At 31.5% G+C, this 13739-nt stretch overlaps 1 protein-coding gene and 1 long non-coding RNA gene across 2 annotated transcripts in view; both read left to right on the forward strand.

Moving 5' to 3' along the window:
* The first annotated feature begins 7564 nt into the window (after nucleotides 1–7564).
* Nucleotides 7565–7955, forward strand: LOC133320130 (uncharacterized). The gene is made up of 2 exons (XR_009753579.1): nucleotides 7565–7666; nucleotides 7745–7955. It is a non-coding gene; the product is annotated as an uncharacterized LOC133320130 (long non-coding RNA).
* Nucleotides 7956–12585: 4630 nt separating this feature from the next.
* LOC116767177 (uncharacterized) overlaps nucleotides 12586–13739 on the forward strand; it is a 30346-nt gene continuing 29192 nt past the window's right edge. The window contains exon 1 of the mRNA XM_032657368.2: nucleotides 12586–12759. The gene's annotated coding sequence lies outside the window, so the exon portion shown is untranslated. The remainder of the gene's footprint in view (nucleotides 12760–13739) is intronic.

Below are 13739 nucleotides of genomic sequence, written 5' to 3' on the forward strand. Positions count from 1 at the left end.
AAACTTAAATACAAATTTTTGTTAATACATTATAATCCATTAAAAATCTTAACTTAATTTTAATTTGACAAGTCGCTGTGTACAACGTTTTTTGTACACAATGTTTTATGCGGCAAAAAATGCTACGAAAATTCACCTACGCCGTAGCAGGTTTAAATACCTACATCACTGAACAAAAATTCCAAAACCAATATAAACTATTAAGGGTATAATAATAAAATTTATAACAGAGATGTTAATTTATACCTTTTTGAAATCATTTAGGCATCAGAATAACGGAGGTTATCACTTTTATGGCATAATGTTGTCTTATTTGTAATTTTGTATCAGATATAATATTTTTATTTTAGTATTGGCATTGTTATATTCTCTAACCAAATAAAGTGCAGAAAAAATCTAGTCATAATAACCTAATTCCAATATTGATAGTTATTTGTATTTATTGTTCAATATTATGTAGCAGGTAATTAAACAGCAGGTATTTTGTGGGTATATCCAAAATTATCTCCAGCTACGAGCTAATATACAGATTCGGAAGACGTCTGTTTGTCATCTAGAAACTAAATGAGATCTAACTTCATCGTTTTTTTAAAGGTATATCTTACTGTCTCTCTGTGTGTGTACCTATGACTTTTGAATCTTCATTATAGGAAAGACAAAGAAGTATTGTTGTCGAGCTTCAATCCGTAAAGAAGCATTATAATGCTACTCTACAAAAAGCATGCAGTATCATTTTGGTAAAGTTCCACGAAGACTTTCAGATACTTTTTGCCGACATTGATACAATATTAATCCTACATCCGAGCAAACAAGAAACTCTTTTGGTCTAGTTGTGAATGTTATTTTTTTTAATGTTTTATGTGAAAGGTGGCAAACGAGCAGACGGCCTATTAGGAGGGTGGTGGCCACCGTTGCCTATGGACATCTATGGACAGAGATGTTGCGGATGCTTTTGCCAACCTTGATTTTTTAGGAATAGGGAGGGGTGGGAAAAGGGAAATGACAGCAAAAGGAGGGAATAGAAAGAGGGAAACCGGCTCTCTCTCTCATGGGACGAAACGCAGCCATTAAAGGCTATTTCACGCCGATCTTCTGTGAGAGGGTGGTACTTCCCCGGTCGAGCCAGCCCATGCTCGATCTGTAGTTACATGACTTCAGCTAGGCTCTACCACCTAATTAAGGAATGAAATCTCTTGCAATAATTATTAAGTTATCCATACTAATATTATAAATACGAAAGTAACTCTGTCTGTCTGTTACGCTTTCACGCCTAAACCAGTAAACCGATTTTAATGAAATTTGGTACAGAGATAGAATAGACCCTGAGGAACAATATAGGCTACTTTTTATTGCAAAAAATAGGGGAAAATAGGTAAAAAGAGAGGATGAATGTTCATATAGAAATTCGTCATTTTTGATGATATAACAGTGAAACTTTGTATTTAGACACTTTATTAGGAATTAAAGAACATAGGCTACTTTTTGTAGCGAAAATTGGGGGAGAAAATTGTGGTAAAAACAGGTGATGAATGTTCGTATGGTAAATCGTCATTTTTGGAAATATAACAGTGAAACTTTGTATTTAGACACTTAATGAGGAACGAAAGAACATAGGCTACTTTTACTTTTATCCATACTCAAATTATAAATGCGAAAGTAACTCTGTGTATCTGTCTGTCTGTCTGTTACTCAATCATGCCTAAACTACTGAAACAATTTGCACGAAATTTGGTATGGAGATATTTTGATACTCGAGAAAGGACATAGGCTACTTTTTACCCCGGGAATATGACGCATTCCCATAGGAAAATTCAGGTGGGCAGATTGTTTTACGCCTAAATTACTGAACACATTTAAATGAAATTTGGTAAGGAGATAGTTTGAAACTTAAGAAAGAACATGAGTTACTTTTGACCGCGGGAAAACAACGCATTGCCGTGGAAAAAATTACTTTTCTGGCTAAGGAAGGAAAAACAAAAAACATCGTATATAAAAATGTATTGCAGTAACCTACCTTCTTAAAATGTATTAACCTTTTTTTTTGTTAACGCGGTGGAAGGTTTTATACCTACCCCTACGTCTAGGGGAGACGGAGGATCTTATGTGGGATTCACGGGACAGAACTGCCCATGCTACCCACTAAAACACCCGCGGTCACTCTCCTCACCGCCTGGTGGAACGACGCGGGAATCGCTCAAGGCATGCATCCGCGACGATCCGGCGGCAGGCCGCGAATGGCCACCTCCCCCCGAGGGTTCACTCCACGTGACAAGGAGCGTCCCCCCGCCTGGCGGGCTTGCTTAATCGCGAGAGGGTTAACCCCTTACCTCTCCCACCCAAGCCCACGCAGCCAGTCTCCAACTACCCACCTCCAAGTCTTATATATATATATGCGTATAAGAATATGTATTATATACTGTTTTAGTTATAAAGAGGTAATAAAAATTATTGTTAGAAATTGGTGTTCTTATTTTTACCGTATAAATTTCACTTTCTCAGACTGATTGGTACTTGAAAGCTATCTCTTAAAGTGATAGGTTGATTCATTTTGATATCCATTTAGTTTAATTTTTTTTTCTGTTCAAATAAATGAATAGAAAAAAAAACTGAAAGTTTTTTCTTTTTCTAAGTAAAATCAAATCTGATTATTCGGGTACTATTGTGAGAAAGAATTTTACCCTAAACCGACGATGGAAGAGACTTAAGAAATTTGTTATAACGGATTCTAATACAATTTTTTAAGATCAAGTCAGGAACACATTGCTGTTGGGTTGCCTTTGAAATTGATCAAACAGAAACTGCTGTAAAGATCAAAGTTATCATTGATAGAAAGGTAAGTGATAAATAATTTTAGTCTCTGACGTTCTGCGGTTGAAGGGAAACTTTAAAGGCAATGAGTCGGGAAATAAACTAGCAAAAAGAAGAATAACGATGTAATGCTATAAGTGTGGATACAATTAGGCCAATCATTCATGATAAGGCCCGTAGCCTCCGAATTTGAGGACGGCACATATCCTGGCCAAGATGTACATATAACAAACAAAAATGCTGGTTACTGAGGTATATCCGTAGGTATATCCGCAAAGCAGAAGTTGACTTGAAAAGTTTTTATCTCTCTCGAGAAGTTGATGTAGCTCTGGTAATATTGGACCACTTTTTCAGCAGTACTTCGTCATGACGAGAAGTTTCGATAATTGAGTAGTTTTAAATGTTTCATTTTCTTATGGTTATTTTATTTTTGTGTTAACAAAGTAACCTAACATATTTTTTAATGGAAAATTATATCAATAACTTTCTTAGTTTTAAGACGACTGCATATGTATTCTACAAACATGTCAAATAACTTGACGAACGACTTTCAAATAAGCTTTCATTGTGTCCAAATCGTTTGGAGTGGAATAAAAACGTATGTGCATAAACAAAGATGAAACAAACCTTCACTTCATCAGCATACATATTACGATAGCGCATTAAACTATTATGTGGGAATAATATCTTGAAACCTAAATTCAAACACCGCCGAAAGTATAATTATTTAAAATGTCATATATAATTCCGTCAGTTTTTTAAATTAATGGATATCCCTTTTTATTTTACTTCTAACGTAGTCTCCAATATTATAATTAAACGAATTTCAGGAATAAGAGTATATTTCTGTAAAAAAAGAGTATGGATGAAACATCAGTTACTAAATCCGAAGTGCATAGTTTTCTCGACTGTAAAATTTCTATTTTTATATAAAGCCAGCTAGCTGCGCCTCGTAACAATGAGATTGTATGTAAGAAGGTTTTTTTGAATTTTTGCGTGACCCACGGTCTGCCCACTTATGGTGACGTAATATTCAGTGAGAATTTTAAATTTATTCATAATAGTAGGTGGATATACAATCTTAACAAAGTACATGTTATATATAATAATGAATTATTATAGAATAAAAAGTAAGGAAAAGTGGGTAGTTTTATAAATATTCATATAAATTTTCAGAAAAAAGGTTATTTATATTATATTTTTTGGCATAAATTATATATTTTCATAGCTTCCTTTGGGATTTGATTGAGAAAGTGGGGTATAAGGTATTTAAAAACTGTTTTTCCCTCCAGATTATTATTCTAAGCTGCTTGAGTTGTAGGTGCATTGCTATCATATGAATTTTTCATTTTTTTTAGGATTATATTGAAATCTTCTTCGACTAATAACATGTCGAAATTTATTTAATTTTATAAAGAACTACCTAGTTGTTTTGAATTTCACATTTGGCTTTTATCATATTTAGAAAGGCATAATATTACTGATAAATATTACTGATTAAGCCATAGAAGTGTTTACTAATAGTTTTTTTTAATGTGATATTTTACTATGTATTGTTGGAAAATCTCTAAAATTATCCTAATCCTGTCACAGATGTGTATATTTTAGAGATCGATGTTATCACAGACAAGGTATTGGATTATCAGTGCTATTTGTGTGGAAAAAAATATGATTGTGGTATAAGTCTTGGTTCTATCGAGTTTTTGTTGGTACTAATACTTACATACATTAGTTTTATTATCGTCCTGCCGCAGTCTAAATACATGTGACTATTTTGCCATAGTATTATAACCTCTTTGGGGTTTCCTCGAAGCTTCTTTCAGGTTTCATCCTGAGGTAACAAGATATTTTTCGACCGAAATTGAGTAGATTTTGCTGGTAACTGTTAGAAACGCTATTTATGTAGACAAGCAGATGTATATGTATTGAAACTTGTGCCGTGCCTTTCAGTACCTGTAGTAGGAAACTGGTTGACATCTCCAATCTTTGGCTGTTATGATCCTTCCTGAAAGAAAATGACGAAAGTTAAACAAAAAAATGTTATGTTTTGAGACCTTAAAAAAATTCTTTATTATATTAGTTCGGAAAACTGTACATAAACATTATTAGAACGAAATCAATAATTAAGTTGAATTATTATTTTTTTATATTTCAAAGGTGGACAAAGAGCAGACGGCTTACCTGATGGAAGATAGTCACTACCGCTCTCGGACAACCGCAACATAATGATGTTGCAGATACAGATTGCAGATGCAGAAAGGGTAGAAAAAGGGAAAAAGCGCGAAAGGGTGGGAAAACGGAAAGGTAATCCGGCTCTCTCACTCATCGGACGTAACGCAGCCAGTAACGGCTACTTCACGCCGATCTTCTGAGAACGGGTGGTACTTAGCCGGTCGAACCAGCCCATTTTCGAGCTGTAATAATTTGATGACAGCTAGGCTCTACTACCTTAGAGAAATTGTCAAATAAGGATTTGCATTGTATCATTGTACATAGGTTGGTGTTATTGAAGACTTTGATAACAATAGAATAAATCGTTGCTGATGCTATAATATCATAAATATTTTATCAGAACTGATTAAGTTCCAGCTTATTTAAGTGCTTTTTAGAGATCCATATCTAAAAATGAGTAATTAAAAGTTTACCAGCTTGTGATGTAAGCTATTTCTGTAATTAAGGCCAGCAGTGTCGATGCACCTTTTACACATCACTCGCTTAAATGTAATGATCAATAACGTTATTTGTTACGTAAAGCATTCACTTAAATTAATCAATTTAAGAAAATATAAATAATTTATTTTCAAAAAGTTACTATTTGTCTTTTCCAGTTTATAGCTGGATTAATCCAACTATGAATAATGTTTAAACATAAATTTCTACAATATCATTTTTAATATAAAACAAATGTATTGAGCAAATAATTTATTTGTTTATATTTGTGATCTCGTTTGTTCAATTTATTTCAAAACAGAACCTCATATAACCATGAAATAGAAACTGCCCATCAATATGTCAGATTACGCTCCGGTCGTTTGTTGAAAAATAACTGAAATAATCATTATTTAATTTATGATACTTTTAATGTAGTCCAAGGTTTAAACAAAAATTGATTATTTTGAAAATAGAATTAGAAATAACGAACATTACTATTATTTTTTCAAACAACATTAAAAGTATTATGAATAAGGTTTTATAAAGAGATATTACTAATTTTGTCGTCTCCGTGTCTTGTAGACAATGCTTTGAGTAACAACTTTAGGTCTGAATAAAGGTCTGGATGGCTTTTTAAGCAGGCGACCAATGTAATATATCTGTCAAGAGTCTTATTGTTAATAAAGACTTACTAGGTTTAACAATTAAAAGGTTGTTGCCACTAGTTAAATGTTTTTATAACGTTAATAAACATAAATCACAGGTGGATTAAATATAAAAATTCTCTTTTTTTACACTAGCAATTATGCATACCACTGAAAAAATAAAACTAAGATGTAGTCAGAGTTCTTTAGTTCATGTGGTGGCAGATTCACCTGTTTATAGAATATAGGTTAAAGATAAGTATTACAGCTGTATTTAGTCACATGATTGAGGATGTCAGTCGCCGAAACGTCTAGTCCTTAGGTTTTAATATCATACTTCTATTCTATACTCCTAAAACCCCAAGATTGAGTGCAGGCAAACATATTCAGCAGTTCATAAGGGTCTTCCGAGATTTGTTGGGCTAACCCTAGATAGTATGCTGGCTCAAATTATGAAAATTAAAGATTTCCACGGACACGTATATAAATATATCATTGTCATTGCTTCGCAGACGTTAGCAGCCGCTAGTTCTCCAACCCGAGCTTGGCATGTGGCAGGTTGGCACCTATTGTCTACAGGATCCATCTAACATTGCACACGACTTGTCTGTCATGATAACTATTGATCTCAACGTTAAAAAATGGTCTAGAAAGTACCACGCCAGCCAATTCTTGCATTGACATCTATCTTATTTAGATTCGTGCATGTAGTATTGTTTAAATAAGACTCGTCTCGTGTTACTGAAACTTAATTAAATTTATGTATTTTTTATGTACTAATAAATTAGATAAATTTGATTTATGATTATATAAAGTGTTCTCATTAGCAAGTGACGTATGGACAAAACATAATTTATTACGGAAAGTAGGACATTCACTTTATTTTATTACTCGTAAAAAAGCCGTTAAATGACGACGCAACTCATTTTCATACAATACTACGTCACAGTTTTTGACACGTTTTTCAAAGGAAATGAATCGAAAGCATAGTTCGACAAAAAACACAGAAATATATTCTTTTAAAATGATGTGGATAAAAGCAGAAAATTTTTACGATCTAACTCTTTGACGCCGTTTTTGCTGCTCAATTTGGAGGACTATGTCCGAATGTTTAAATTTTGTAATGTAAGATGAAATAATATTACTCATTGTTTGTTTTTAATACATTAGATCATACAACATAATATATAAAAATGGAAGTTGAAAAATCCATAACAATTTACATTTCTGTAATTTATACATATAAATTCATGATTAAAAACTATTCTGGTATGAATTTTCTTCATCAAAAAGGGATATTTTATTTAGCATTTAAATTAGATCGTATGATTGTTGTAAATAATGTAAGCTTTTATCATAACACTCGTTCTAGGGTCAGCAGGTGAATCCTGGACGGAAGCCAAGCTGTACGACCCACGCAACTATTCTGCTTTTCAACTATCCTCCATACTTTCAATAACCCGTTGTCATTGCGTGAGTCGATTTTAAATATGAAAATTATTTAATCCGTAAAAATTATGCGATCTCCATTACATATTTTTTGTCTGGAAAGAAAGTAATATGTAAATATTGAATATGTCGTGTTTAAAATATGTTTTTATTAATTAATATGTCAATCTTCTCATTTAAATTGTTTGTAGTGTCACATTGCTATGAGAAATGGTAGCCAGAAGTGAAGCGTGTGACGGGGTTTCAATTTGAAACCTTTATTTGTTCAGTTGCTGAATTATTTTAAACTTTGACTAGCTTTTACTCCATACTGCGAACGTGTGATTTGCTGTGAGATAACTATGAAAAATTACTTTGATGTAAATAACCTCATTCTTTTCAAAATATACGATTCTTAATTTCTCTGTTAATTTAATGTGTGCTAGATATATTTTATAAAAATTTTCTCAACAGATAAATTTAGCTTTTCCCGGGTGAAACTTTGTACCGCGACAAAATACTGTTAGCCGTTATAACGACTTTAAATTAAGGGAGTTTTTCTGTACAAGCTCAATAGATTGGTCATTATTTTGTATGACATATTTTTAGAGATTGTTTTGAGGCATTAACTATGATTTCACATAAACAAATTATATATAATTTTATGCTCAGAAGTATATATATATATATACAACTGTGATTGTTTACTCGAAGTCTCCCGAACTTAACGTAATTAAAAATTAACTAATAAAGAGCTTGATAATTTTAATAGAATTTAAACCTGTCAATAGTGTAATATTGGTTCTATTTTTACATAAATAGTCATGGTATAAAGTATACATTTAAATAATATAACGTTTTTGATCAAAACTTTTTATAAAATTATAAAATTTTTCTGTTTCGGTGTAAGTTTATAAATAAATTTATAAATAAAGAGAATAAATTCAAATGTAAGACTATAGCTTTAGTTTTCCTGGGCATGATGTAGGTAATTGTGAACATACTCTATATTTATTTAATAAATTAAAGTATAATGATTAATTAGTTAACAAAGAATTTCCCGTAGAACATATTATCCAAAAATAAAACATCGCATATTTAAATCTCGCTAGAGAACAAAAAACGTACGCGGAACTCATATATTTCTTACCATGGACGCTCACGGCCGCGTTTGTGAAGAAAATCTTGATTCCAGAGCGTCTAGTAAATCATCATTTTTATCATAAACACACGGTTAATACATCCGCTGTCTCTGACTCAATAATTTTAACAAATGCTCATGTTTTCGTTGGCTTTTTGTTAAATTTATTTAGATACAGCGAGCTCATTTCGAGCATAGTTTATCGAAGGTTAATAAGTTTATACCCAGTGTTGAGTGAATGTTTAATATATAGAATAGTTATTGCTGTTTACCACGTTATTAATAAGTACCGTAAAAGCCGACTGTAAATCAATTATTGGAATGCCGTTAAGAAAAAAATATTATTTTATAAATGTTACGGAAACTAACAGGCGAAGGTGAATTTTTTCAACTCATTAATATTTATGACTCGCCCTAAAACTGAGTGCAGATATCGTTTGCGGGTCTTATAACTATCGTTCGTTCATGTTCTGTTGTATTAGCTACAGTGTAAAAATAGACACCCAGATTATTCAACGGGAATTTAGATGTTTAACAATAGCTTTATTGCCTATACAGACAGCCTATGCACTTGTTCTTATTGTTATTCTAATATGTATCATAGTATTTTCTTCTAACTATACATCAGATTGGTGCTGTTGTTTACGTCTGCATAATCAATTAAAATATATAAGTGTTCTTATTTGTGTCACGGAAATGTATACGTAAATAAATTCAAAATACAAAGGCAACTGTCAAAGGTTTTCATTCCGCCTCGTCTGATATTAAGAGGGCAAATCAAACGGTCGTAAATTTCCGCGCCACCAAAAATAGATGCCACTGGCGACTGAGTGTTGTTATAATAGAATGCTTTAGAGACGCATAAAACAATAATTAATTTGAAAAAGAACCGCTGGCACTTGTCCATACAAAAATCTGTGTGGCCGACAATTCTAGGCTACGGTTACGGTAGTGATTGTTATATTTTTTCTGTTTATCAATATTTACATATATTTGAGGTGAATTTAATAGAATAGAGTTTTAAATATACCTTAAAGTAATTTATTGTAGGTTCAGATACTTAAATTAATTTATGTCTCACATTAACGTTTGACAATATCTGCTATAATCTACAAATGATACAAATATAACACTTCCGTGTTTTGTTTTTAAACTACCTTACAGTATGGTTGAGAGTAATTTTTGCTAATAAATTCTGTTGTCTTTAAATTTAAATATAGCAGTTTTAAAAATGTTATTCGACAGTATTTTTTTTTCTATGATTTAATTGTGTGATGTTTATTTATGTACTTTATTTTGGGTATGTTTTTTTATATCCTAGTAGTCCAATCTCCTCTCGTGTCTTTGAATCCATAACCTCTTTTCTCTTTGACTATAGCGATGAAAAATTTCATGACGGTCATCTCATCTTGTAATTATTTAAAAATATATATACAAGATTAAAAAATTTGTTTTCAGCCAAAGTAAATATGATAAATTTAAAACGACGCTGTACCCATACTTCGTGTCATGTCAAATGCACGTTTGTATTTATTAATAGTTAACACTATAGCATGACATTAATATTTAGAGTTCCTCAATCCAGAAATAATACGAGCCCGGAACTTTGGAAAATCTCCTAATAAAATCACAGACTATTATAGAATTGGCAGTGCTACCAAAAACGAGATACAAACAACAATTTGTTACTTTTGAATACTTCCAATTACATCGCATTGATTCGCTGCTAAGCTATTTAAGCTAAATTTTGACTTTTGACAAAGAGCACTAGCACTTTTAGGATAATTTTAAAGACTACACGTTCTCATAGATGCTTTTTATTGGCATATGATTCCTTAACATAGCGTATTAATTGAAATACTTAAATTTATAGCGCCTATATTATACACAACATTTTGTACTTTGGCCAGAATTTCCAGCATCGTAATATAGACCATGCAGCGCGGACAGATGTTGGAATGCAAAACGGAAATCTTAGCAGAGAATAGATACTAAAGGTGAGTTCAGTTGAGACAATACAGCTTAATTCTTGAACACTGCTACATGTTCACGTACAATTTTATGCATAATTATCAACCTCATAAAAAGGTAAAGCCAAGATAAACATTTTAAAATTCTCCGACTAACAGTAATTTAGCCATTAGGGTCAGATGATTCTCTTTATATTAGTTATGTCAAAAATCTCAGTTATTTTAAGCATTTCAAAGCTTCAGGTAAACAATTTTATAATTCTTGGTATTTCAATCTTTGATTTTTCCTTCAACATTGGTTATTTATTTATGAAGTACATTTGTCTAACTTTTGTAAGGGCTGACTGTTGATTCAAAAGAGGCCAAACGTAACATATATCGGCTAAAATTTTACCTGGAGTACGTTTGTGAGTAGAAAGGTTTTTAATTTGAAACCTATGCAGAGGTTACAGAATATACCATTACACGCCATTCATTATAAATATTTTTTTTAGAAAGACAACTTGATAGTTCACGGAATTTCTTTTGCTAGGTATAATACAAGGCTAGATTTGTTTTTGGTGGAACAGAACAGGATATATAAGAAAATATAAGTCATCATTTGAATAGAAAAATCTCAGATTAAAAATTTTCGTCACTTACGACGTAGTATATCCGAATAATACTAGTTTCATTTAAATTTAAATGATTTTTTTTTTTAAAATAGAAACATTAGAATTATTGTAATTCTAAAGAAATTACCACAGTATTAAAAAAAAACAAAATGGTGTCAATAAACAAAATAATTGGTTAATGTCAAAAATATGACAGTATTATAAAGAAAGTATTACTCGTTAGCTGTTTTTCAACGTTCTTTTTCATACGTTGTTTTAAAATAGCATCTCTTAAGGCGTAATAACATATTAAATTTCATATATCGAACAGAAGTGTTCCATATGATTCTAAATCCCTGGATTTGATAATGCAATTACACGAAAATAACTATAAGTATAGAATTTGATAACTCAAAATGTCTCACCGGTTTGGATTACTTTGATAACATTTGTCCGTTAACGAGGTTACGAGCTATTTTTCACTTTCCTTTTGAGTATAAAATGGGAGAGTTATTTTTATGAGACCTAGATTAATAATTAAAGCTTTAGGGTCGTCTTCCAAATTTAAAAATTTTAGGAATTGATTTGAAATCGTTTTATAATACATAGTTGTTGATTGGTGACATTTCAGCTAAGATTTAGAGCAGAACTGTTAAACACAGTTCCGAAAACAAATCATTTCTGAGTGGGTAAGGAGGTGACGAAAGCATATTCCGTCAAGAGCAATATGGTTACTATCGTTTTGGCTTAAATTTGTTTTAAACTTAAAATACTGGCCACTTATAAATCAAAAGAATTTTCATATTTCTTAAAAATGTAAACTATTTCAAGACAAACATTTATTTTTTTGTTCGTATCATAAATTAATTTAAAAGCATTATAGAGCTTGGTGTAATTAATATTTTATATTTTTATAAGTATTTTATGGGAATACCGTCGTATATAAATTATAGTAGCGATTAATCATAACACTGTGAGCGGAAGTCACTCGTAAAACTAAGCTCTCGATATTGATTGAGTTTCACACCTCACGATACGTTTGCGATTACGAACAAAAGCTTATTTATAACTTACGACTTTTGTATTTACGTGAGAAAACATCATCAAAAGATTTTTTTTTTTATTTTTTAGATTTTCTGATTGTTGTTTCAACCCACGCTGCATTAACGACTAGAATTTCTCTGACAGAGGTATTAACTTTTCGTCTTGACATAGAATGTCGTTTTGCATTTAATCATATGAGGAGGCGGCACCATAGTAACCGTGTTGAAAACAAAGATTGCAATGACAATTATGTTTTATCGGTGATAGTTGATATGTCGGTTAGTTGCCAGAGAGACTTTTACATTTTACAGCTGTGTAGAATGTAAAAGTTTTCTGGCACCTAGCATCAAGGTCCCAGGTGATCGCCTCAAGCTAAATATACCTACATTCTGAATGGGGGATTTATGGCCATTAGTGCCTCAGTTAAACAGCTTTAGAGCGATTTGAGACGAACAATTGGCGAAGCAGAGTTCTTCAAAGTGAGTAGTTAATCTATTACTACAATAAAGAAATCGGATGCTTTTAACTTGCCAATTCTTAAATATTTATTACCCAATATATTAAATTGTTTTAATTGCTGTTATTTTTAAAATAAATAAAGAATTTTAATGGATGTGTCAATATATTAAGGGATAATTTTAAATTTGTGATTTAGAATAGAATTTATTTCAATAAAAATTTGATGGAAAAAGTTTACACATTGTATGTTTCTTAATTGATATGCTGTAAAGATATATGTGTCATTACCGAATTGTACGTCACAGAGTACAAAAAAAGCTAATGCAACCTTCGTTGATGGATGTCGTTAACTCCGGGCTGCATTCCGAGACAGCTCACCTTCGCGTAAATAAATTATTTTAAACAGTTGTATGACTTTTGTGAGAAACCGATAATGATATTGGAAGACATAGAATAATTAAATAAAGAATGAAATTTGAATTTATTTCAGACGAAGTCACCTAATTGGTTTTGTTTATAATCGTAAATATTTTAGAATTAAGGCATGCAAAAGAATATCTCTTCTGTCCGTGATCACGGTTGCTGAAAAGTAACCGAAACGTCGGGAGCAGGTAGTTTTTTTACATAAATAAAAAACGCATAGTATATCCGAATAATATTAGTTTCATTTAAATGAATAAAACTTGCGAAAGTCTGTCATAACAAGTCAAGTCATTATGCAAAAGAATAACTGAAAAAAGGGTGGAGTTGCCCCAAAAAGTCTTGGGTTTAATTATAAACATGAAAGTAATTAAAATTTATTGGTCCTGATTAGACCTATATAAAGTTTTTTTATTACTTTAACTTTCATAGTAATTAAAAATGAAATTAGTCAACGTATTTATTATTTAAAATTAGAACAAAACGTCATCATATATAAAGATACATATATAATGACAAATATGTATAGACTTTTTAATAACACTGAATTCAACTGAAATGTTGAAGGAAGCGAATATTT

The sequence above is a fragment of the Danaus plexippus genome (assembly GCF_018135715.1).
Source record: "Danaus plexippus chromosome 9 unlocalized genomic scaffold, MEX_DaPlex mxdp_24, whole genome shotgun sequence".
NCBI classification, from domain to species: domain Eukaryota; kingdom Metazoa; phylum Arthropoda; class Insecta; order Lepidoptera; family Nymphalidae; genus Danaus; species Danaus plexippus.